General features: G+C 38.7%; 1 protein-coding gene across 3 annotated transcripts in view; it reads right to left on the reverse strand.

Annotated features, from left to right (window-relative positions):
• Positions 1–23,341, reverse strand: part of WDR33 (WD repeat domain 33) — a 125,075-nt gene extending 101,734 nt beyond the window's left edge. Inside the window, exon 1 of one of the 3 annotated variants that reach the window (XM_049889110.1) lies at positions 23,171–23,341. The gene's annotated coding sequence lies outside the window, so the exon portion shown is untranslated. The remainder of the gene's footprint in view (positions 1–23,170) is intronic. The other 2 variants (XM_049889109.1, XM_049889111.1) reach the window with 2 other exon arrangements.
• Between the last annotated feature and the right edge of the window lie 3,427 nt (positions 23,342–26,768).

The raw sequence follows: 26,768 nt of genomic DNA on the forward strand, positions 1-26,768 counted from the left end.
CACATATCTTTGGGAGACACAATTCAAACCATGACAGGAAGCCACTGATCATGTTATCAAACATTGCGCTGTTACTTCAAATTTAACTCAGGGAAACTTTATAAGATCCCACCTGGAAAGATGTTCTTTACCTTCAGGACCCACAGTTAAGTGGCAGATCGATATTATCCAGCTACCACCCTCCAATGGTTATAAAATTTGTGTTAGCAATTTATAGATTTTCACGTTGGGTCGAAGGTTTTCCCAGCTGTCAAGCCACAGCAACCTCTGTAGCAAAGAAATGCCTTAAGAACATTATCTTCACCTGGGAAACTCCCAAAACTCTGCAATGATACAGGCACTCACTGGACAAATAATGAGATATATGTAAGATATTTCCAATATTTCAGAGGTTTCATTGCCCCTACCACCCACAATTATCAGGCCTTGTGGAAAGAACTACGGCATTATAAAAACCCAGCTGGCCAAGCTTTCCACCTTTCTCAATTTGTCTTGGGTGCAAGTACTCCCTCTTGCCCTTTTGAATCTACACCAACGGTCTACACCATTTAGGCCTCATGAGATTATCACCGGATGACCTGTGGTCCTCCCTATTGGTCAGCTTGGACTTAAATCTAATTTGATTCAAGTCAGTCTGTAAAAATATTGCCAAATTTTAATTAAATATCCTAAAGGAAATGCTTCACTGATGAAGCTTTTGATAATCAGAAACTAGATATATCTAAATTACCTTCCATTCTACCTACAGATTACGTTTACTGGAAGAGACATCAATTAAAAGATTCTCTTGAACCTCGCTGGAAAGGCCCATATCTGGTCCTTCTCACTAATTCTTGTGCTGCCAAAATGCAGGGAATTAAATCTTGGATCCCCCTATCTCAATTAAAGAAGGCTACCACTGATTCCACTTGTACTGTTAAACCCACAAAATAACTAAAGCTGAATAAATGCCCAAGTAGCCAGAAACAGATGACACCGGAGGCAGACGGCTCCTCCTAAGACCACAGAACAAGAATTCATGCAAGCTCTTGAAACTGCTGGACTTTGTTTGATACTTACTGCACCTGAGGTTCCCTTATTTTACCAGTTTGGATATATCAATTGGTAAGAATTTCTCAAACACATTATCGATGTTGTGCTTTGCTGTGTTTTAGTATCTGTCCTTTTACTACTTCTTGGATTATTACTGTTGCTAGGTTTGTACTGCCTTTAAGAAAAACATATAAGCAGGCTGTTGATCTATCTGCTCTTTGTTTTATACTCACTGCTATTCTTATGTTAGTTGCTGTAGTGCACACTGTTGGTATCATCCCATTTTAACATCTTTTTCCCATGCAAATAACTGAAGGAGAAATTTGTTTCATCATAGCGATTGTTTTTATATTTGCCCTATATATTCCTACACTATGAAGCTTTTCGTAAGTGCTCTCTTACTATGTATTGTGAAATCCACTGATGCATGGCATGCAATGCTTTCGTTAGATTAGCCTAGTCAGCAGCTAGTACCCATAATCTGCTGTATATGTCATCAAATTCCAAAATCTGGACATGACAATTCTGATCCATTAGTATTATCCATTTTTAACTAGTTTCACACCTAGCACTACTGTCAATACCAGTGCCACTGCCAAACAAGCCATTCACATCAAACTATGGCATCCACTTAGCTCCCATACTTATCTTCTAATGCCTTACTTTTCTCTCACTTGTGTCTGAACACACCCTAAGGTTACTTATTCTAATGGACACCCTGTACCTTTTATCAATAACAATCAGTATTACACAGTCCTAGTAGACTCCTGGAAACCCTGGTGACAATGATTAAGAGCTACATCTGCTAACCAAAAGGCTGGCAGTTCAAATCCACCAGGCACTCCTTGGAAAGTCTATGGGGCAGCTCTACTCTGTCCTTTAGGGTCGCTCTGAGTCGGAATTGACTCAAGGGCAATAGGACTGGGTTTTTTTTTCTTTTTTAAGTATACTCCTGTAAAACAAACAATCATAAAGCTCCAACCTGCTTTCATCTTAGAAAACAATCAGAGCTACAAGAACTGTTCATCTGCAATGGCTCTTTTACTGAAAGATGGCTTGAACAAGCAAATCAGACTATTCCTTTCCCTAATGACCAGACAACAGAAGGAGTTACTTGTACACCACCTGGGTATGTGTTTTTATGTGGAGGATGAGCCTATTTGAGGAAATACTATGGTGTTGAACCTTTTGCTTAGGCTTTGTGTTCTCAGACGGGTGGAACATGAATGGCCAATGCACCCTGGGAATTCCTGGAGTCCCATTAAGCCTCCACTCTTATGATGAGAGCTTACACTGTACTGATAGATTAAACCTACTAACCCAACATAAAAGAGATTATGAAAACCCTATAAATGGACAGACCCAAAGACAGATGGGCATTCCTCCAAGGTACACTTGTTGGTATCCCTGAACTTGAGAAACTTATTCACAATTTGTCTAGTAGTCTGTTACAAAGAACCAATGCACCTGCTAATAGTATAGAAGCTCAACAAAAATTTTTAAACTTGTATTAGATGACAGAATTGCCCTTGATTTTATTCAAGCCCAGCAAGGATGAGTATGTGCAGTTGAACACCTCAGAAGTAGAACAGGACATCAGACAAATTCACCAAAATGCTACTTGGCTTCAATTACCTCCTACGTGTAAGTCCCCCTTCCTAGATATTTTTAGCTATTTAGCTTTCGGAACAGGATCCTGGATTACATCCATATTGCTAATTGGGTTAACGATGCTTACTGTTGTTATAATTCTTACTGGAACAATCGAATGCTGTATGAAAGTTACTTACAATGTTTTAACTCAAAAAAAAAAAATCTGATCCCTATGAAAAGGATTATGTATACAGGCGAAACTCATTTTGCTGACAAGATGGAGGGACCTCAAACCTTAAACTAGTCTTCTGACATAAAAAGTCTTCTGACATAGTCAAGCTATTCTTCCATTGTGCCCTTACTTTCTTCTGAACCCCATAATCAAAGATCACAGAAGCAGAAATGCTAAGCAGATGGCATGGCAAGGAAGTCAGCAATGGTGCTTGGCTATCTAAGTGATGGCATCCAGGGTCGTAAAAGCCTATTTTAAATAAGTGGTCATTTAACACACAAAAGATGAATAATCTCTTTAAGTCCATGCAGAAGAAAGCATTCTTATAATGATGATCAAAGGTTGCCCATGGAAATCCTTGATCAAAAGGAGGGAATAACGAGAGCTCCAAAATCAAGGTGTTTGACTATAATAAAAAGACAGGCTTAAGTGTGAGTTCAGGCTCCATTTTGTTAGTAAAGGTTTGATTTCTACACTGAGAATGCAAACTCCTGACCTTTGTGACTTTCCACTCTGCCCCTGCAAAACACCACTGTAACATATAATTCAGGAAATGTCTTTCTCTGTGGTAAAGCTAAGGATGTGGAAAGAATGTTCCCAAAAAGGGTCTTGACATAAATGGCTTATCAGAAGTCTCCTGCTAAGCAGCCCTCAGGAAACATCTTGCTCAAAAAGCTATTTTAAAAGAATATTCCAGAAAAAAAGTCCTGTAATTGTCCTATGATCACACGGTATAATCATGTATTCCTACACTGTTAAGAAAATTAACCAATCCAGGTCACCCATAAATACACTTTGTACCAATCCCCTTCAATTCCCCGCTTCAAGTAATCCCGCCTTCCATTTCCCTAAATGCTTAAGCACCAACCAGAAAATTGTATTATAAATCTCTAATTTCACCATATAAATGTACCTGTTCACCTTCAGTTTACCAGAGCACTGGGTTTCACTTTGTGAGGCTCAGTGTGTCCCTGGTTCAAACTCTTGGCCTCCAATAAATTCCTTTGCTTTCATTTTGACAGAGTGCGTGTACTTGCTCTTTGACAAGGATATTCTCGATTATTTTTGTAAATTTAGGCATATTTATCAGCAGTCTTTGGAGCTCTGGTTGCACAGTGATTAAGAGCTCAGCTGCAAACCAAAGGTCAACAGTTGGAATTCACCAGCTGCTCCTTGGTAGTCCTATGGAGTGGTTCTACTCTCTGCTAGGTTTGCTGTCAGAATCAACTCGATGGCAACAGGTTTGCTTTTTCTGGATCAGCAGTCTTTATACTCACTATACATAATCCTAGAAAGTATGTATCACACTGATAAAAAGTACATGCCTGTCTTTCCATCTAAACTATACACTCCTTGTAAGCCAGGGCTAAATGTTTTTAATCCACTTCTCAATGTCTTGCATAGAGTTTGACACACCACCGCCCCCACCAGTTGCTGTCAATTCCAATTCATAACAATCCCATGTGTGCAGAGTAGGATTACATCCCATAGGGTTTTCAAGACTGCGAACTTTAGAAGACCACCAGGCCTTTCTTCCAAAGAGCCTCTGGATGAGTTTGAACCACCAACCATTCGGTTAGTAGTTGAGTGTTGGCATATATAAAAATTGTAACAGACGTTAAATGATATGCCAATAGAAAAATAACACTGGAACATCACAGTAATAACTGCTGCAAGTGGGCTCCACCAATGGATACTAAAATTAGTGGGCCAACGTTTGGGAAGAAACAGGGTATTTAAATACTTATTAGTTACAAAGGAAAAAAAATAGTAACTATATACCAGCAGACACCATCTTAATCCAGTGTTCATGGTTTACATCATCAGTAATAAGATATATCGACACCACTTTTGTGACATTCCTGCCGAAAATGCATAAGCTTAATCTAATCATGAGAAAACAGGACAAACTCAAATTGAGAAATAGTCTACAAAATAATTAAGTACCTTTCAAAAGTGTCAAGATCATGAAATGCAAGAAAAAAAACGAAACTTTTTTAAAACTTAAAATGTTTTGCAAATTTTCTCTAAGTGTAAAATTATTTCAAAAAAGTTAATAAAAATACGATAATAAAGAATATTTGCTCACAGAACAGCAATAACTTTTGTCTGTTTCTGTATCACAGCGAGAAAGTTAAAAAGATTTTGACCAAACCTGAAGGTTATACTAGGGATGGTCTAATTTAAAATACTGAAGATGTGTGTGGCACATACAAAATCACCATGTGGATATGGGAGAACAACCCATGAGATACCTAAAGAAATAATCATTCTCCGGAATAACTTTAACAGTGGCATTTATTGTAACAGCCCTCATAACTGTTCATCAAGAAACCTGTCTTAATGTATAAAAACGCCTGGACAGAGAAAGCAAATGGTGGTTTAAAATAGTCCTAAATTAGATCTGAGGAGCACAGAGACTTGGTTTGCAACTGAGTACTTCTTCCTTAGGGAGCTCTATAAAAATGTCCTAAAGTGAAAAGGAACAGAAGTCATTTTTAAATAACGACCAATTTTAAATAATGATCATTTTTAAATAATGGTACAACACTCAGACATTAGCCAGGAGTATAACCAAACCAAACCCACTGCCATCAAGTCAATTCCGACTCATAGCGACCCTATAGGAGCCTGGAATATAGGTAGTTTTAAATAAACAATAAAACTGAATAGAAAAAAAGGAATAAACCATGGATCCACTTCTGAATGTAAATTTACCAGCAAAATGAAAATGTGTAACTGTGAAACTAAAAAGTGGAAGAAATTATTTTTTTTAAAAAACTGGGAAGTTCTATCTTAGAACAACCTGAGTCCTGAGAAGGGAATCACTATGCGAAGACATATGTCCTATCAATTAGCATGGAAATAAAGGATCTCCTGTAATAACAATTACAAAAGTCTAATTAGCCAATTAATATGTAGCAGACTCTCAGCATGGATAAAATGAGGGAGAACAATCTACAGCCGTACATGTCAAACTAGTACACAGCATAACCACCTAAAGGGCTGGTTAAAATTGATTCACAGGCCCCATCCTAAGGATTCTCATTTAGCAGATCTGGAGTTGGACCCAAAAGCGTACATTTCTAAGACCTCCAGTGACACTGCTGGTCAGTGGATGGGATCTTGAGTAGTACTGTTCTTGTGCCAGGATCCTAGAAACAGTGAAAAGCTAGAGAGTTAGAAAGTCTTTGAATCAACCTAGAAAGAAAAAAGAACAAAAGTTCTTACATGTTGCCCAAGAAAAAAAACTGGAGAATTGTTTGAAGAGCTCACCAAACCTAGGAGGTTTAAAAAAAAAAAAAAAAAAGGTGATAAGGAATGTTATGGTCATTAGGCGCAGTAGAGTCTATTCCGACTCATAGCAACTCCCTGTGACAGAGCCCCTGCCCCACACGGTTTACTTGGCTGTAATCCTTATGGAAGCAGATTGCCAGGTCTTTCTCTCGAAGAGCCACTGAGTGTGTTCAAACTACCAACCTTATGGTTAGCAGCCAAGCACTTAACCGCTTGCGCCATCAGGGCTCCTTTTGACAACATTATGCTTAGTGAAATAAGTCAGTCACAGAAGGACAAATACTGCATGATTCCATTTATATGAAACAGGCAAATGATAGCAACCAAAGCTTATTAGCAGTTATCAGGGGTGAGAGTAAGGAGGAAATAGGGAGTCACTGCTTAGCAGGCACTGAGTTTCTGTTCGTGGTGGCAGGATAATTTGGCAAAGGATAGTGGTATGGTTGCACAACATGATGAATGTAATCAATGTCACTGAACAGTACGTGTAAAAGTTGTTGAACTGGCTAAATTTTCACCAAAAATAGAATAAAACAGTATTTTTAAAAATTGTTGAATTAGTAAACGTATGTGTATATGTATGCCACAATAAGAAAAAAATCTTAAGACATGCAAATATTTATAGCAGAACAGGGCAAAGGGCTATGAGAAAGTATGTACAAAATGCTAGAGGAGGGAGTGTTATGAATACAAGAGGTCACAAGAGGGCGGTGAAGATATAGAACAGAAAAGTTTCAGATGAACTAGCACATGAAGTGAAAAAAGAAGGGGTACACCAGGTGGAAAAAGGAAAAGTAGGCAATACCAGGCAAAGAAAACAGCAAGCGGCAGTAAAAGAGAAATAATGAATCTTCAAAAATGGCTCATGGACAGAGTGACAAGAACAAGGAGCAGCAGAAAATGAAGCTGAAAATCCAAGTGGATCGGCTGGAGCTGGGTCCTGAAATGCCTGTTAGGCCAATCTCGCCATCCTGAAGACGGCAAGGTCTATGGATGTACAGATGGGCAAAAAGAGTTCAATGACACCGCCCCCACCCTGAAAATGCACGTAAAATTTTATGTGTATATTTACATTTTTTCCTGAGAAGAAAGTATAGAGCTTCCATCAGACTTGTAGTAATCCTACATTTGCAATATATAACCCAAAATGTCTGGAAGAATTCACAAGCAACTGATAACCACAGTGGCTAGTGGACAGACAAAAACGGGACTGGAGAACAGCCTCAGGAAGAAGACAAGCCACTGTATATCCTCTTGCACATTTTATTTTTGTTTTTTTAAATGCATGCATATAGTGCCTATTTGAGCGAATGAATAAATAACTTAAAAGTAATGCCACTAACTGTGTAACTACGGACATGTTCAGACGTAGAACTGGAAACATCTACTCTTAGCACAAAAGTGATGTAAAAATTAAGTTGGAAATGAACATCATAGGTAGGAAATGTGAGTGAGAAACTCCTTAATAATGCCCTATAAAAATACCTGAGTACTTCAGCACCTGATGCGTTATGAAGGAGGCACTGTGCTGGACATTTGGTATCTAGACACTTGGACATTTTAAGGCTAACTCTCTAATTCTTAAAATAACCCTACAAATTTACTTTAAAAAAAAAAGGTGCAAAGGAAAATGAAAACCAAAGACACAAGGGAAAGATTAGTTCAAATGGACCACAACTAACACAGCCTCCACCAGACTGAGCCCAGAACAACTAGATGGTACCCGGCTTCCACCACCGACTACAATGACAAGGATCACAATAGAGAGGTCCCAGACAGAGCGGGAGAAAAACTTAGAACTAAATTCAAACTCACAAAAAAAAAGGCCGCACTTACTGGTCTGACAGAGAATGGAGAAACCCCAAGAGTATGGCCCCCAGACACCCTTTTAACTCAGTATTGAAGTCACTCCTGAAGCTCACCCTTCAGCCAAAATTAGACAGGCCTATAAAACAAACAATAACATATGTACTAGTTCAACCATGTGTATGAGATTAAATAGGCACATCAGCCCAAAAGCAAAGGCAGGAAGGGACAGGAAACTGGAAGAGCGGAAATGGAGAACAGGAGGTCAAGAAGGCGAGAGTGCTGACACATTACAGGGTTGGCAACAAATTTTACAAAACAATCTGTGTATCAATTGTTTAATGAGAAACTAATTCGCTCTGTAAACTTTCACCGAAAGCACAATAAATTTTTTTGCTACATCCCAGGATTATCTGGCATATTTAAAGGCTGAAAATCATTAAACCAAAGGTTACTAAAATAAAAATAAACCAAAGCCCTAGTTGGTAATCGAACAAAGCTAGATATGACAACTCCAGGACCACAAAACAATTAACATGTTCTCTTGATTTCTGATGGAAGATTTTTTTATTTCAGATTTTTCTGGCTATATAGTTAACATAATTTTAGCTCTCTTTTAAAGACAATGAACCAAAAAGCCCTTCCAACTTATACTACGAAATGTTTTGATTTTGTAAAGATGGAGAAAAGAACACTAAACCGGGATTCAGGTGACCTGGGTTTATCTTATCTTCAAATTAAAGAGTCTAGATTTGACAGCTTCTAGAAGTAAAACAGGAGGCCTGGTGGTGCAATTGGTAAGCACTCGGATGTTAACCAAAACGTCTGTAGTTCGAACCCACCAGCAGCTCCACAGGAGAAAAGACCTGGCAGTCTGTTCCTGTAATGACTTACAGCCTAGAAAACCCTATGAGGCATGTATCAGAGTCAGCTCCATGGCACAGAACAATAAAAGTAAGATGAAGAAGCCCTCGTAGTGCAAATGATTAAGCACTCTACTGCTAACCGGAAGGCTGGCAATTTGAACCCATCCAGCAGCGCTGCAGCAGAAAGACCTGGCCATCTGCTCCCATAAAGATCACAGCCAAGAAAACCTCCGGGGCAGTTCGACTCTGCCACATGGTGTTAAAATGAGCCAGAATCGACTGGACGACACCTAACAACAAGTAAAAGAATTCTATAATTTCAAGATTACACCGAGAGACTAAATCTGTAAAATCCAAAAACCAAACTCGCGGCCATCAAGTCGACCCTGACTCACGGCAATTCCACATGTTTTAGAGTGAAGCTGCACTCCACGAGGTTTAGAATGACTGTGATGTCACAGAAGAGCCCTGGTGGTGCAGCGGTTAAGCTCTCAGCTGCTAACCAGAAGACTGGCAGCTCAAACCCACCAGCTGCTCCCTGGAAAACCTATGGAGCAGTTCTACCCTGTCCTACAGGATCGCTGTGAGTCTGAACTGACTTACCGAAGTCGATCACCAGGCCTTTCTCCCACAGCAGCACTGGGTAGATTCAAAGCGCCAAACTCTGACAATAGCCAAGGACAAACCACTGGCACCACACAAGGACGACATGAGAGCAGGGATGCATTTTCCAAATTTCTTTCAGATCATTTTTAAACCTGTCTTACAAACTAAAACTAAAGGTAAAAGCACTTGGCACAACACACAAAAAAATGATCACTCCCAAGAATACAGTCCTAAAGGGCTGGTCATGAATATTTCAAATCTGCCAATTCCTACTGGTCAACAACATCAAATGGCTTTTCAGAGTTTCTTGATTTTGGAACAGCGGTTTTCAGTTTCTAGTTCTATTATCCACATTTGTCTAACAGCCTAACTAACTAGTTGCTCGGTATATCTGGGATTTACGAAGCCTTTTAATTATCTCATGACACATACTGTTTTAACATTTAGATTCCTCCCAAACAAGTCAGCCTGGATTGCAAAAGTACAGTAATTATTAGAGAAGCAATGAACCGAAAGTTAACCAAATGTCTAAAGACAAAGTGAAAAGGAAAAAAAAAAAACTCACCAGTGAAATACATATCCTTAGTTATTTTTGACTTGAACCTTTCCTTACAAGTTCAGGACAGTTATGTAAAATTGCTCTTATTAAACCCAAAACTAAAGCTTTCTAAACATGAAGTCACACTTATGTTCATATTTATATCCATGGACATAAATGCATATTCTTGTTAAGAAAATTAATTGCTGACCAACTGCTAATTCCAGTAAATATATAAAAATGTTATATTTGTTTTTATAAACCTATTTTTACTATAAGTGAAATTTAAATGGACTACAGTACATTTTTTTTACGTTACATATTAATTGACTATAAAGCAAAATAACTTAGATGAAAATATAGGAGTAAATTTTCATGACCCTGGAGTAGGCAAAAACCCTCTTAGATATGACACCAAAAAGGTGTCATCAACAAGAGAAAAATAAAGTAGAGAACATCAAAAAAGTGAAAAGAAAACCCACAAAATGGGAACAAATTTCCAAAAATCATATTGCTGAAAAGGGACCTGCATCTAAAATAATCCAATTAAAATATGGGCAGAGGATCTGAATATCAAAACCAAAAACTGGTTGCCGTCAAGTCGATTCCGACTCATAGCGACCCTATAGGACAGAGTAGAACTGCCCCACAGAGTTTCCAAGGAGCGCCTGGTGGACTCGAACTGCCAACCTTTGGGTTAGCAGGCGTAGCACTTAACCACTATGCCACCAGGGTTTCCAGAGGATCTGAATACACTTCTTCAAAGAAGGTAGATAAATAGCCAATAAGCACATGAAAAGATGCTCAGCATCATCAGTCATCAGCAAAACGCAAATCAAAACAATGAGAGACCACATCCCGCCCACTATGATGGCTATAATCAAAAAGATGGAAATAACAAGTAGTGGGAAGGATGTGGAGAAACCGGAACTCTCATACACTGCTGGTGAAAACATAAAATGATAACAACCGATTAGGGAAAAAACACATTCTGCACGTTCCCGAAAATGTTACACAGAGCTACCACAAAACCCAGTCATTTCACTCTTAGGTACATACATATGCAAGAGAAATAAAAACATTATGTTCATATAAAAACCTGTACACAAATGTTCAGAATAACATAATCCATAACAGCAAAAAAGTGAAGACATTTCACGTCCATCAACTGATGAATGACAAACAAAATGTGTTACATCCATACAACAGAATGTAATTCAGCAAAAAATATAAATTAAGTACAGACAGTCCCCACATTACTTACGTACAACCCATGGTAATAAACCAACTTCCATAAAGTCTGTCATATTAAAATTCTAGGTACATACAATGGTTCGTAATAACAAAGAGGTACTACTTTGTGACCCACATCCAAAACGTTATTATTTTTTTATTACGTTAAAGATGTTTTAGTGTATCTGAAAGTGTTTCTTTAATGTTTTTTATGCATAGAAAGGTACACTCTTTACTATATACTAAGATAAACATTTGACTGAGGTTAGATACGAACCATACAAATTCGACTTACATACAAATTCGACCTAAAGACAGACTTAGAAATGGAACTCATTCATAATTCGAGGACTGACCTACTGAAAAAAGCCAGACATAAAAGGCCACATATTGTCTGATTCCATTTATATAAAATGTCCAAAACAGGCAAATTCATAGAGACAGAAAGTAGATTAGTTGTCACCAGCAGCTGGGTCAGTAACTGCTAATGGGTATGGAGTTCCTATTCGGAGAATGAAAAAGTTCTGGGCCTTTACAGCGGTGACAGCTGCAAAACTTTGTGAAAATACTAAACACCACTGAACTGTACACCTGAACGAGATGAATTTTATGGCATATGAATTATACCTCATAAAGTTGTTATTAAAAAATAATAAAATTAGTTCAAAATCAATCTTAGCTGGTAGTTTTATCTCGCTGTGCAGATGCAGTACACCTTCTTAGACAAATTTTAAATTCTGCTTTAAAAGTTGTAAAACTACCTACAGACACATATCTCTGACAAGGTAAACAACGTTAAGATTATAACATGAGATACTGCCAGTTATTACACAGACTCCAAAGTATTAGATTCTAATGCTTCACAAGGCTCAGAAAAAAGGCTCATCTTGGTAGCCTCAAAAAAAAAAATGAGGGACCAACAAAGTATGTTACCCCTTTTTCTCTTACTTATTTCATTAAAATTCCACTGCCTGGTTTGGAGTGGGGTGAGAAGAGTCATCCTGCAGGACCGATCAGAGAGGCTAAGAAGGACAACACAAAACATGCTCTTAAGGAGCACTGGCCAGAAAGAGAATTTATGGAAGAGAAAGCATATATGATATACCATAAATATACATTAATATATGAATATTAATCATGGGTATCTCCAAATAATGGGATTTCAAACAAGTTTATTGTCGTTGGTTGCCACTGAGCTGGTTCTGACTCATGGTGACCCCATGTATGGCAGAGTGGAATGCCGTCCGGTCCTGGGCCATCTTCACGATCACTGTTATGTTTCAGTCCATTGTTGTGGTCACTGTATATTTTTAGTGCCTTCCAACCTAGTAACTAATCTTCCAGTACTATATCAGACAGTATTCTGTGTGATCCACAGGATTACACTGGCTAATTTTCAGAATTTTTGTTTTCTCACAACTAGACCAATAAGCCACATCATGATTAAATGGAAAAAAGAATGAAGCTCTCAAGGATTTCATTTTACTTGGATCCACAATCAACTCTCACGGAAGCAGCAGTCAAGAGATCAGACAACATATTAAATTGGGCAAATCTGCTGCAAAAGACCTCCTTAAACTATTAAAAAGCAAAGGTGTCATTTTAAGGACTTAGGTGTGCCTGACCCAAGCCACGGTATTTTGAATCGCCCCATATGCATGCCAAAGTTGGACAATGAAAACAGAAGACAGAAGTAGAACTGATGCCTTTGAATCATGGAGTTGGTGAAGAATACTGAATATACCACAGACTGCCAGAAGAATGAACAAATCTGTCTTGGAAGAAATACAGCCAGAATGCTCCTTGGAAGCAAGGATGACAAGACTTTGTCTCACGTACTTTGGACGTGTTATCAGGAGAGACTAGTCCCTGGAGAAGGACATCATGCTGGGTAAGGTAGAGGGTCAATGAAAAAGATGAAGACTCTTAACGAGATGGATTGACACAGTGGCTACAGCAGCGGGCTCAAGCATGGCAGTGACCATGGGGATGGCGCAGGACCAGGCAACGTTTTGTTCTGTTGTACCCAGGGTCATTCTGTTATACACAGGGAGCACTGAGAACCAGGAACCGACTCAAAGGCACCTAACAACAACAACGACGACTTTCAGAAGCAGATCATCAAGCTTTCTTCCTAGTCTTCTTATACTTTTTCGATTGTTTTTATTTGGTATAAAACTATATCATCAATTAAAATGTCTGACAAAATAAACTTACGAAACTGAAAAAAAAAAAAAGAATTTATGGAAGATTTAAAAAGTGAAATTACAAAGGAAAATATTCAGCTAAAGGAAGAGACCCAAAAACTTGAAACTGAGTTATAAGAGGCCACCAGAGACTTCTAGACTAATATTCCTGAAGGATAAAACGCACATCCATAGAGAGTCCTGATAATGACAGCCAGTGTTTAAATATCTCCTACTCAATGCAAGTGAGTTTGCAAGTTCCTTACGAACAATAAAAGTCAAACGCTCGTGAGCGGCCACCTAAAATACATCTATTGGCCCCATCCAGTCTGGAGCAAAGGAGAATAAAAAAAAAAAAAAAAGAAAGAAAGGAAAAGATAAGTCCAAAGGACTAACGAACGGGCCACATGAACCACAGCCTCCACCAGCCTGAGCCCAGAAGAACTAGAAGGTGCCTAGCTACCACGCCCAACCGCTCTGACAGGGATCACAGTAGAGGGTCCGGGAAAGAGATGGAGAAAAATGTAGAATAAAATTCAAATTCACAAAAAAAAGACCAGACTTACTGGTCCAACAAGAGACTGGAGGAACCACCGAGACTATGTCCTCCAGACATCCTGCTAACTCAGAACTGAAGCCACTCCTGAAATCTACCTTTGGCCAAAGATTAGACAGGCCTGTAAAACAGTAACACACGTGAGGAACGTGCTTCTTACTTCAGTCAAGTATATGAGACCAAATGGGCAACATCTGCCCAGGAGAAACGGGCAACATCTGCCCAAGAGAAATGGCAAAAAGGCAGGAGGAGGCAGGAAGCCAGGGGAGATGGACATGGGGAGCCAAGTTGGAAAGGGGAAGAGTGCTGACACACTGCAGTGATTGCAACCAATGTCACAAAACAAACTGTGTATAAGTTTTTGAATGAGAAACAAATCTGCACTGTAAACTTTCACCTAAAGTACAGCAGCATTAAAAAAAAAAAAAGATAAGCACTTAATCACCTTTGAAAAAGAAGCTACCCAAAATGCATTAAGATGGAAATATCATGTGCACATGAAGGATGAAGAAATGGAAATGAAGGCTAGGCCGGTTCCACTAAGTCCAGATTCATGTAGAAGTTCCTACGACAAAGATCAACGCTACTGAAACTCCTAATAGATTGCCTGAAGATGAGGCAAGCTGTAACTGAGCATTTGTAAGTCCTGAAACAGAGATGAAAAGGTAGACTGCGGGGAATATAATCAGCAGTCCCAGAGTGCTCTCATCACATCTGTGGAAATTGGAGTTGCTGACAAAATTCTGAAAAAGAATATCCTCTTTCTACAAATCAAAACCACCAAAGAGTTACTGTTTCTCTATACATAAACACACTTGAAAAGTTTCTGGTATTTTCAGGCATATCTAAGAGGACAGTACTTCTGAGTAAAATGGGAAGAAATGAAAGAACTGTAAACAATTTAAAAACGACATAGTTAACATTTCACTTTCAATTCACATTTCACATTCAGGGACGACTACAGGTAGAGAAGTTGATATGGTCAAGTGTTTCCTAAACCTCAAATGGCATATTTTAAGGAATTCAGTAATTGTATTAAAATTATGGCTTCATAGCTCAAATCACAAATGTTTGACAAAAATGAAAATCCCTCTCTTCAAAAATGAAAAAAAAAAAATTAACCATCCCACTTCTTCTGTGCCTCTAGTTCTAGGCACAGAATTCATAAAGCTTGTTTTTGTAAACTAAACTTGGCCTGATTCAGAATGAGTTTAATTTGGAGTCTAGGTATTACTGAATATGAAACTGATTGAAAACTGTGTTTTACAAAGCTTGTACTTACTTTAGAAGTTTTCCAAAAGTAATCATGACAGTATACAGAGCACATCCACACCAAAATGGTTAATGTACTATGAAACCTTACTGGTATAGCTCTTGCACTAAAGCTTTTTAGCAAAGCTATGAATATCTAACTTTCATAACTGAGTATCTGCAGAACTATAATATTACTATATTATAAAGGCAAAGTTTTAAAATATATAGTACTCTTTTTTTTTAACGAGCAGGGGGGCTGTTATTACTAGAATGATAAAAACATCTGCAATCAGTTATCAAAATTGGAATCAAGACTTACCTGGGAAAAGCTCCATAAAGGAACATAAATCATGAGAAGAAACAAGCAAATCATAGATTTTAAACGTATGCCAATTCTACAGAAATTAGCCTTACTAGTGGGTTTTTAATGCCTTAGTACTATTTCTAGTCTTATATCTGTATAATGAGCTACAGCTTAGGCGGAAGCATAAGAACAATGATTAAAAGCCACTGCACCCAAAGAATGGGGAAAAAACCAATTTGACTCAACTTGAAGAATGTAATCAGTGTCACTGAACTGTACATGTAAAAACTTTTGGACTGGTGTATATTCTCAACAACAACAATAATAAAATAAATTAAAAAAAACTAAGAACTCCGTTAAAAACAAAAAAATTGTAGGGTGACTGTATGTCCAAGTTTGACCAGGAGAACCCGAACTTATGCCTGTTGTCCTGTAGGAACTATTAATAGCTTTCCCATTCATTCTTAAATATGTCCTCTTTAGACCATAATGGCAAGTGAGTGAATACACGACAGTACATTGTTTGGTAGAACAAGGTACATTAGTGTATTATGCAGTATGCCACTTTTTTGTTAAGAAAGGGAAAACAAAAATTAATATATGTATGTGTATATATTACACACACACAAGAGGTGAGTGAGAACAGGGAGAGAGCACTTAGAGATGGAAGCACGACTTTAGTGCTCTCTGAATATAGTTTTAATTTTAAATTATGTAAATACCTAACATATTTTAAAAGCTTAAAAAAGAAAAAAGCAAACCTTAACAATGAACACAAACAAAAACAAACTTCATATCAAATAGATAAAATAACTAAACAGGAAAAAAAAGTGCACTTTCAAGTAACTTTTGATTACAGTTCTCTGACTAGTTATCTTTAGTAAGATACACTATAGGCGAAAAGGGCACTGAAAAAAATCAGTTGCACACAATACATTTACTGTAAATAATAATACCCGTATTATAATTTTTTAATCCATTTTATTGTAGGAAATCCCAATGATGTTAACTTTAAATTGGAATTTTAAATACCAGTATAAACTGACGATTTTTTTAAAACAAGTTTCCTAGCTCTGACCACTGAAAAGGGCCTAAAAGTAAAGACAATCCAGCAGCAATACACACTTTGGAAACTGAGTATATGTAGCGCTCCAATATTTACTTAACACCAAAGTCTTGGTTTACAAACACCATTTTTCTACCAAAAGAAACTAGAGCTCCTTGGAGAAATGGGAAAATACAATAACCAAGAAAGAAATGACGAGTAGTACCTGTACTTGAGTATAAGAAGGGCTTGAAGAAATGGGGGGTCTAGTCAAAAGGACCCAACAGCTCCAAGGGAGAAAAGACCTGGTGATCTGCTCCCATTAGGATTACAGCCTACCAAACCCTATGGGGCAGTTATACCCTGTCCTACAGGGTCACTATGAATCAAAATGAACTGCACAGCACACAACAGCCAAAAAGGAAGAAGCCCTGGTGGTGCAGTGGTTAAGTGCCTGCTAACCAAGGTCAGCAGTTTGAACTTATCAGCCGCTCGGCAGGAGAATGATGCAGCAGTCTGCTTCCCTAAGGATTTACAGCCTTGAACCCCTTCAGGAGCGAGGAAGAATGAAAAAAACTAAAGACACATGGGAAAGATTAGTCCAAAGGACTAATGGACCACATCTACCAAGGCCTCCACCAGACTGAGACCAGTACAACTAGATGGTGCCTGGCTACCACCACTGACTGCTCTGACTGAGATCACAATAGAGGATCCCAGACAGAGCTGGAAAAAAAAGTACAACAAAGTTCTAACTCAAAAAGAAAAACTAGACTTGCTGGCCTGACAGAAACTGGAGAAACCTTAAGAGTATGGCCCCTGGACACCCTTTCAGCTTCGTGATGAGCCCACTCCTGAGGTTCACCCTTCAGCCAGAGCCTGAACAGACCCATGGAACAAAACGAGACTAAAGGGGCATACCAGCCCTGGGGCAAGGACTGGAAGGTAGGAGGGAACCAGAAACCTGGTAATAGGGAACCCAGGGTTGAGAAGGGAGAGTGCTGACATGCCATGGTGTTGTTAACCAATGTCACACAATAATGTGTGTACTAACTGTCTGATGAGAAACTAGTTTGTTCTGTAAACCTTCATCTGAAGTTCAATAAAAATTTAAAAGAAGGTTTACAGCCTTGAGAACCCTATGACGCTATGAGTTGGAATCAATTAGATGGCAACAGGCTAGTAAAAAAAGGAAAAGTAGCCCTGGTGGGGCAATGGTTCAAACCCACCAGCCGCTCAGCAGGAGAAAAGACCTGGTGATTTGCTTACATAAAGATTACAGCCTAGGAAACCCTATGGGACAGTTCTACTCTGTCTGTAGGGTTGTTTTAAGTCAGAACTCACTCCACAGCAATGAGTTTGGGTTGTTTGTTTGTTTGTTTGTTTTTAATTAATCTTTAAGGGAGCAGCCTGCTATGTCTTCCTCCCTCGGAACAGTTGGTGGGTTCCAGCCATCCACCTTTCAGTTAGCAGCTGAGTGCTTAATCACTACACCCCAGGGCTCCTCAGCAACATGTAACAACAGTCAAAAAGGATACGGAAGCCAGCTTCAAGAGGGGCTCAAGCTGGCAACATTTGGGACAACCTAAACACCAAAAATAATAATGACTATTAAGACATTTTGGTGAGGAGTGAGCTTCCTGGCTCAAATAGACACATGTAACTATGGGGGCAACTCCTGCCTGGAGGTGCGATGAGAAGAGGGGGACAGGAGGTGGCTCAATGAACAGGGGGAATACACGGTGGAGGGGAGGAATGCGCTGTCTCATTAGGAGGAGAGCAGCCAGGAGTACAGAGCAAGGTGTGTATAACTTTTTGTATGAGACACTGACTTGATTTGTGAACTTTCACTTAAAGCACAATAAATTAAAAAAAATAATAATGATTGTAATTGGCCAACTTACTGAAAAAATTAAAACCCACTGAGACCATAGGAATATTCAAGAAAGTGAGAGAAAACAAAACTAGTGACCTGTACTCAAAAATAATGTTAAATCATGAAAGAAAGAAAAAAAAAAAAAAAAAAGGCCAAGGAACTGGTCCAGATTAAGGAAGACTAAAGAGATCTGACAATTAAACGCAGTGTCTGATGCTAGATTGAATCCTGAATCATAGAGAAAAAACAAAAATTCTATAGAGGATGTTATGGGAACAACTGAAGAAATCTGAATTTAAACTTTATATTAAATATTATATTATATATACAATATATTATATACTGTACATTAGATATAATATCTAATATAATATACAATATATCTAATATAGTAGATATAATATTACATATATTATAATATATAATATACACTCTATATTAGACATTATATTAGATAATTGGATATTATAATATCTATTATAATATACAATATATCTAATATTATATTAGATATAATATTACATATATTATAATATATAATATACACTGTATATTAGACATTATATTATATAATTGGATATTATAATATATAATATCCAATACATCTAATATAATGTCTAATATACAGTTTAAATTCAGATTTCTTCAGTTGTTCCCATAACATCCTCTACAGAATTTTTGTTTTTTCTCTATGATTCAGGATTCAATCTAGAATCAGATATTATATTAATGTTAAATGTCCAGAATGTTAATACTATGGATATTTAAAGAATAATCTTTTTCTTAAAGGAAAAGATGTATAATGTCTGTAAATGTTTCAGAAAAAAACAAAATCTATACAGGTGTTCAATGTATTATTCTTTCAACTTTTCTGGATGTTTGAAATTTTTCTTAACATATAAAGTTGGAAAAAAATTACCAGAATATCCCACATACAAAGAAGTGGTACATATACACTTACCACAGTTTTTTAGAAAAGGGAAGTTACTCCTCAAAAGTACCCTATTAAGTGGGACAGTAAAGAGAGTACAGAACAGGTGCTTATGGCAGCAAACTCAACCTAAGCAGTTTTGCATTTACCATCCCACTCAAGAACCTGCTCAAAACAGGTACGGCATAGTGCCAGGTACTGTGTGGAACATAAAGTAACAGAAGACACAGTCACACACACCCCAGGTTAACCGGGGAGACCAGTTATATTAAATAAAAAAATCACTGAAGACTTGAAACTTGGCTGGATTTTGAATAATGGAGAAGATATGAATAATCTGAAAGGGAAAACGCAATCCAGGCAAAGAGGTCATAAGCAAAGGACATAGGGCAGAAATACAGAAGGTCTGAAACACAGATCCCTGGAGAATCACGAGGAAGAATGAGTGGCACAGTGGTTAAAGCGCTCGGCTGTTAACCAAAAGGTCAAGGGTTCAAACCCACCAGCCCCTCCACAGGAGACAGATATGCTAGTCTGCTTCAGTAAAGATTTACAGCCTTGGAAACCCTATGGTGCGGTTCTACCAAACCCTCTGCCATCAAGTCAATTTGGACTCATAGCAACCCTATGCAAAGTTCTACTCTGTCCTACAGGGTCGCCATGGATCGGAATGGACTTGACGGCAGTGGGTTTGGTTTTTGTTTTTGGTAGAGTCATGAGGAGAATATTCGTAGAAAATCAATTCATTCCTCAATTTTTATGGCTGTGTTCTAGGAAAACAAAAATATATAGCACTGCAGTATTTGCCTTCAAAGAGCTCTCAAAGCGGTAGAGCCAAAATACGTTATAATAAAAAAAAAAATTGCTTTAACAACAGAGAAAGAATTAACTTAGCAGAAGAATGAGACTGTAAGTTTTCAACAAAGATTATTTCAGTCAATCAGTATTTAGTCAGTATTTACCAAAAAAAAGGTCAGTATTTACTGACTGCCTATTATGTATTAAGGAGCCCTGATGGTGCAGTGGTTAAAGCAATCAAATGCTAATGGACAGGTCAGCAGTTTGCATGCGGCAGTCTGCTTCCATAGAGATTTACAGCCTCGGAAACCCTATGGGGTCGCTGTGAGTTGGAACTGACTCATAAGTATTAGGCACTTTCACCTTTGAGGTAAGTATTATAATTAACATTTTTATACATAAGGAAACTGAAGTTCAGAGTTTAATTAACTGACCTAATATAAAAAAGCTGGTTGGTGGTACACCTGACATTCAAACCTAGGTCTGTCTGCTACTGAAACCCATGCTCTAGCTCAGGGGATTTATAAGCACTCAAATTACAAATTTAAGGTACAACATAAACTTTATGAAGTCAGTCATTCTACCAGAAAATTATTTAAATATCCAAAGGCCAGAGAAGATGAGCATAATATGGGTCAATTTTCTGTCATACTGAAGAGCCTCTGTATGTACTACACTAGTCTAAATGGTTACCAATGAGAAAGTGAGTTACAGTAGAAAAAATCTGAACCTAAATCACTGCCAAACAAAAAGTACTTTTAAGTATTAAAACTATAGCCAGGTGACTTACTAGAACCCTGAAACGCTGTCACACAACATACTACAGCAACAGAGAAACTTAACAGCATTCCAGAAGAACTAACATCTACTACCAGCAAAAGTTTCAACACAAATGAAACCTTCAAGTTTCATAGAAAACTAGGACAATCTGGAATCCTTGTTTAAACAGCAATTTACTAGTTTACAACATTAACCATACTTTGATAATGAAGATTTCTAATGTAAAGTTTCTGACTAATTAATACTACTTTTCCTAAAAATCACTTACATAATTCCTAGTTTTTGGTTAAGCAACCTCAAAAATGTATTCGTAAGTGAAAAATTTTCACTAACATCTCTAATAGCTATCATAATCATAAAGCTTTACTGTACCCTCGCTCACTTTCTTATTCTGAAGTAAAGAATAGTTCAAACTTTGCAATAATCCCAATAACATTTTTTCCCAAGGTAATGTGAAAACTGTATGGGCTTACTACCTGACAAAGAGTTCTGAATATGTACTTTAAATGGTTAATAAAAATACAGTAAAACCCACAAAGGTGGCATCTGTGTAAGGCAGAAACATATCAGAGAAGGAAAACTCAAATATCTTCCATTAAAATGGGCAATAAAAAAGTGGTAAAACTGTCCAAGGTGGAAAACTTGCAAGACTCAGAAAAACAAGGCAGTCCATCGAGTTCTGGCTCTCACAGGTTTCACTGTATAATTAAAGCCCCAAATCAGGATAAAATCGTGATGGCACACCGGTCTTTTAAATATTTTCCATCAACCAAAGAATACAAGTTAGGCCCTAAGTTTCATAAACAGGGATTTTTTTTTTTTTTCCTAAAGTGCTGTGATGGAAGGCCAACTTCCTACCAAAATTCTTACCACAAGTATAGGAAGTATAACAAAATTCTTCCTATCTTTGAAAAAGGTAAAAATCAAGAAAATAAACTAAACATGGAACTTCAAGTCTCAACACAAACTCAAATTAAAAAATACAAAAGTACCTTATAGTAACGAAAAAGGGGTGTCAAATGCAATTACTAAGAGTAGGAAAAAAAAATCGCCACCAAGGAACAATTAACTTGTTTTCTTTCAACTAACAGTTATCTAAAAAGTTTCATAGTTTGAATTAAAGAGACCTACCACTGCATCATCAAGTTCCAGGCAAAAAATGTTCCAGGATGTACTTAAAAGTCACACTGAGCTCCCAGTGTTATTCCTTTTTTTTCAACTTTATTGAGATATAATTCACTCATTTAAAAGTGTACAGCTTAATGGTTTTTATTCTATTTACAGACACGAGAAACCATCACCATCTCACTATGTTAACAAAGGCTTTTCGTTCATACGCCAACGTCTTCCAAATTTACTGAAAAGTTAATGTTATCTGTGTAGAAATTACTTCAAAACATGCTTAAGAGGCTTTCCACAGGTAACCTGTGCTTTTCTGATTTGATTTACACAGGTCAATTATGGAATTACCTCTCGACCCCCTTCCTCCTCCTTTCTCTGAAAGACCACTAACCACAACGATTACAAGGAAGTATCAACATCTATTTTATTTTCCTTTAAAAAAGAATGCTTTCTAAAAATCCTAAACATCAATTTGCCAGTAGGCAACTTAAAATTGGATGTATGTAGAGTTATTAACGGGACACTTGCAGAAGCGTGGCCTATAGCAAACCAAATAGGAATCCAACTATTCCAAAGGAACAGGGCTTTCCCTGCCGAGCTGTGCACTTACCCTGGTTACAAATACTTATTTCCAGTGACGACAATGTCAAGAACAAACATGCTTTTAAATAAATCTGTTTTACACATTTCGCGTTAGCTTCCCGTGAACGCTTCAACCAACCACTCCACTCAACACTCCGGCCACAGGCCATTCAACTCTCGACTCACTCCGTTCCACCCAAGCCCCAAGCCTCAGTTTAAACACGTTTCTCTCCACAAACTAAACGTCTTATCCGTCGCCTGCCCTGCCTACGTCTTCTCGTCGCCACCAGTCCCCAGTCAGGGCCTAATTCTACTCTGCCCTCCTTCCCTAGTCTCCTTCGAGCCCCCATCCTCCTCCCCTAATGCCTGGCCCTGCCTCAACGAGCCCTCCCGCAGGACAGTCTTCCCGGCTCCTCCAACCCGTCCCCAGGCGTCCCTCCAAGCCCCCCAAAGCACGCAACGACCGAGCTTGAAAATGGCGGAGTGCCGCCGCTTGCTGCAGGCGAGCGGTCTCATGCGGCCGCCGCACTCACCGTTTGGCCTGGGCAGGGCTCCTAACGGCGAGCGAAGTGTTCGGCTTCACTCTGTCGGGAATGTCTCTCCTATCTGGCCTCCTCCCTCCACCCCTCTCAAGCCCCCTCTGCCAAAGAAACAGCAGCCATCTTCCTCCCTGAGCCACCGAGCTCACGACCTTGCGTCATCACGAACCGGCGTACGGTAGTACGTCACGCGCTCCTGAGCCACAGGCCTCCTTAGGGCTCGGTCTGCGCATGTCCATAGGTGAGGGGCGGCTTCGCCCGAACCCCGCGCGAATTCGCTGAGTACCTTCTTTGTTCCCTCTGCGAGCTGGAGGGCACCACTTCCTGGAGGTGGAGTGAAACGGGGGAGTTTCGCGGTACTGGGTTTTCTGTCGAAGATTTTCTTCGGGTTAGGAGTTAACGCTGATGCTCTCAACAACACCCGTTTTCCAAAATTTGAATTAGAAATTCGTTCTGGGTTGTTCGGTGGTTACAGCAGGCTTTGTAGCCGAGCCCCGCAAGAGTCGTGGGGGGGCGGGGGGCGGGGGGGGGGGGCGCGCAGCCGCACCAAGTGTACTTACTACAAGATTTTGAGTATTTGAAAGCAGCTAACAGGGTCAGGAAGCCCTGGTGGCGTAGTGGTTAAGAGCTCAGGGCTGCTAACCAAAAGACCGGCAGTTCAAATCCACCAGGTGCTCCTTGGAAACCTTTCGGGGCAGTTCTTCTCTCTCCTCTAGGGTCGCTAGGAGTTGAAACCGACTCCATGGCAATGGGTTTGGTTTGGTTTGGTTTTTTAAGTGTCAAGCAGAAAGGGAGGGTTCTTATGTTCAAGAGACCAAGTTATAAAAACAGCCCCATGGTACAACCACTTTGGAAAAGTGTTCCACAGTTTCTACTGAGAAACCGTTTTAATCCTTCTGGAATCCAGATTTCTGAGGTCCATGGAGTTGGGGTGACCCACCGAGGCCATTTTACCTGTTGTAAAGAAAAAAACTCTGAGCTCTGTTAACGTAAACTCAAAAGGGATTTATTGAAGCCAAGATACTCATTCGAATGGGGATTGTGAAAACCTCAGAGTCTGAAGGTCACTAATCCAAAGGGAGAGGTACAAATCATCGTTGGTTATACACTGCCATATGAGGAACTACAGACACAATATTCTGATTGGTTTACAGTGACTGAAGTCATTCACACAAAGCAAAGTGTGATTTTTAACATTTGTTACATTAATACACATGGAATACATTAATTGGACAGAAGACATTATTACATATGTTTGTAATTGTGGAGGGTGTCTCACAACTCAAAAAATAGTGACATGACAATAGCATGACAGCCACTGTAGGAATAGGTTGTTAAACATTATCTAGCCCCAAACATAAAATGTCCTGGTGAGATTTAAGACAGTTTGATAAGGTTTGGTTACAGATTTAAAGTCTTAGACTACCACAAGGCTTTGCTAATAGCGTTGGTTTCTAAGCAACAGGGTTTGAATCTGTGTGAAAGGTAAGAGCCTTAACATTACTTAAGCCATTTTATTTTAGGTCAGACACCTCTTGATTTTATATCATATCATTCCCTCCTCTTGATCAGGGATTTTGAAGAACATCCTTTGATCACACCTAAAGGCAAACTCTCTTCTGCATGGGTTCATCGATATGCTGCTCCCAGGTGACAGTTCAATCCTCGTTGTTTTCTCATGTTAAGCCTATTTTCCCCATAGTCGAAGACCAGCGGTACCTTGGTTGCTGACCAGCTCCAGTAAGTCTACCATGCCATGGCTGAGCAGCTAGCTTCAGTGATCTTAGTATATGGAGTGGATAGAGTATGGCCACATTGGAGGAGCAACTTGGCCTGTTTTCAAAGGGCTAATCTGTCATAAAGCTCTAGTTTTGAGTCCTTAATGCATTATTGACATACTTAATTCTCTGAGCATGTGATAAAGCAGGGTTATCAGTTCCTATGGTAGATGCATATATTGAGACACATTTTATAATTCCAAATAATAAGAACTATTATTATTAATATAATTAACTCAGGTTGCAACAGAGATTGTAACCAAGAACCTGTACTATTAGGTAGCCAACTGAAGATAACTAAAAAGGATGGAAAAGGCATAGAGGGTACAAGAATGTAACCAAACAGCTCTTTGATAAATCTTACCAATATCCTGTTCAACTTCTCAAGTGGTGTTAATCCAAGAGACACAGAAAGTGTTAGCAATGTCACAAACCCATCCTTGCTGGGATAGGAGGAAATCCAGGGATAGTCTATAGTCCATGATCATTTTGCTAAGAATTCTAAAGATTTTTGTTGTGTGGCCATTCCATGGGCCACATCATTAGCAATTTGGGCCCTGTGGCTGACAAGCTGCAAATGGACTGCTCTAACTGCATGGTCCCAAACTAGGGTATAGTGGCATGCAGAAATGATCATCCACAACCTGGGTGATCAGCTATAGGGTTTCCCTGCAGCACTAACTCCCTTTTAGAAACTGAAAGGATTTTAATGTCACTTGTCCATTGAATGCTATCAGCATGAGTGTAGATACTTAAAGGAACATCCAAAACCAAAATAGTGACCCTATAGGACAGGGTGGAACTGCCCGATAGGGTTTCCAAGGCTGTAAATCTTTACAGAAACAGACAGCCACATCTTTCTCCCACCAACCTCTGAGTTAGCAGCCAAGTGCTTTAAACATTGCACCACCAGGGCTTCTCTTAAAAGAACAACCGGAGTTCTTAAAATATATTGGCCTAGCATATTCCAACCATGTAGATGTGGCAAAGCCCAAGTATAGGGTGAATCTCTGGACTCTTTCCTTGAATAAGCTGATCCTCCACATAAAAAGACATATCTAGATGGGGCACACAACATACCTACCCCGGATTGAATATTAGGTAGTGGGATGGGCTGATTGGCCTTTTCGAGCCAATTAGCAGTTAATGAATCACTACAAATGAATAATTCTCCAAATTCTAGGGCATCCTGGAGTCGGGCACAAGTGGGAGATTTGATTATTTTGAGAACAGTTATCTTCTAGTTGAATAATATTAAGCATCATTAATAAGAAGCTCACAAGGTGCGGAAAGAGAACATTCTGACCAGCCATGAGTGAGGTTGAAACAAGGAGCAGGTGGGTAAGTGGATAATTCTGGAGGTAGCCATAATTTGACATGAATAGCCCATTTAAACAGGTTTTTAAAAAAATCAATAGTAAAATTAGGTGTGCACTTATAATCTCATATTGGTACAGCAAAAGGATCAGTATTATCTTTTGTAGACCTAGGGGAAGATTGACATATCCACTATTCGGTTAAATTGCTAGCAATGGCTGATTGAGTTAATTTGATAAAAAGCATTTTCTTGCCAAGCAATAGAAAAAGGAAACAATAAAGGTATCAAAACAATAGTAGAAATCATTATTAAAATGAATACACAAAAGAATAATACCACCAACACTCAACAACTATGATCACGCCTATTATCACTAAACTAAGTCCAGAATCTTCTAAAAGTTGCATAGATAGTAGCTCAAATGGAAAATACAAGTCTGGTCCAGGATCTTGAGAAAGCAAGTCGTCTACTCAGATGTCATCTGTATCTTGTCCCA

The sequence above is a fragment of the Elephas maximus genome, chromosome 6, assembly GCF_024166365.1.
Source record: "Elephas maximus indicus isolate mEleMax1 chromosome 6, mEleMax1 primary haplotype, whole genome shotgun sequence".
Lineage (NCBI taxonomy): Eukaryota > Metazoa > Chordata > Mammalia > Proboscidea > Elephantidae > Elephas > Elephas maximus.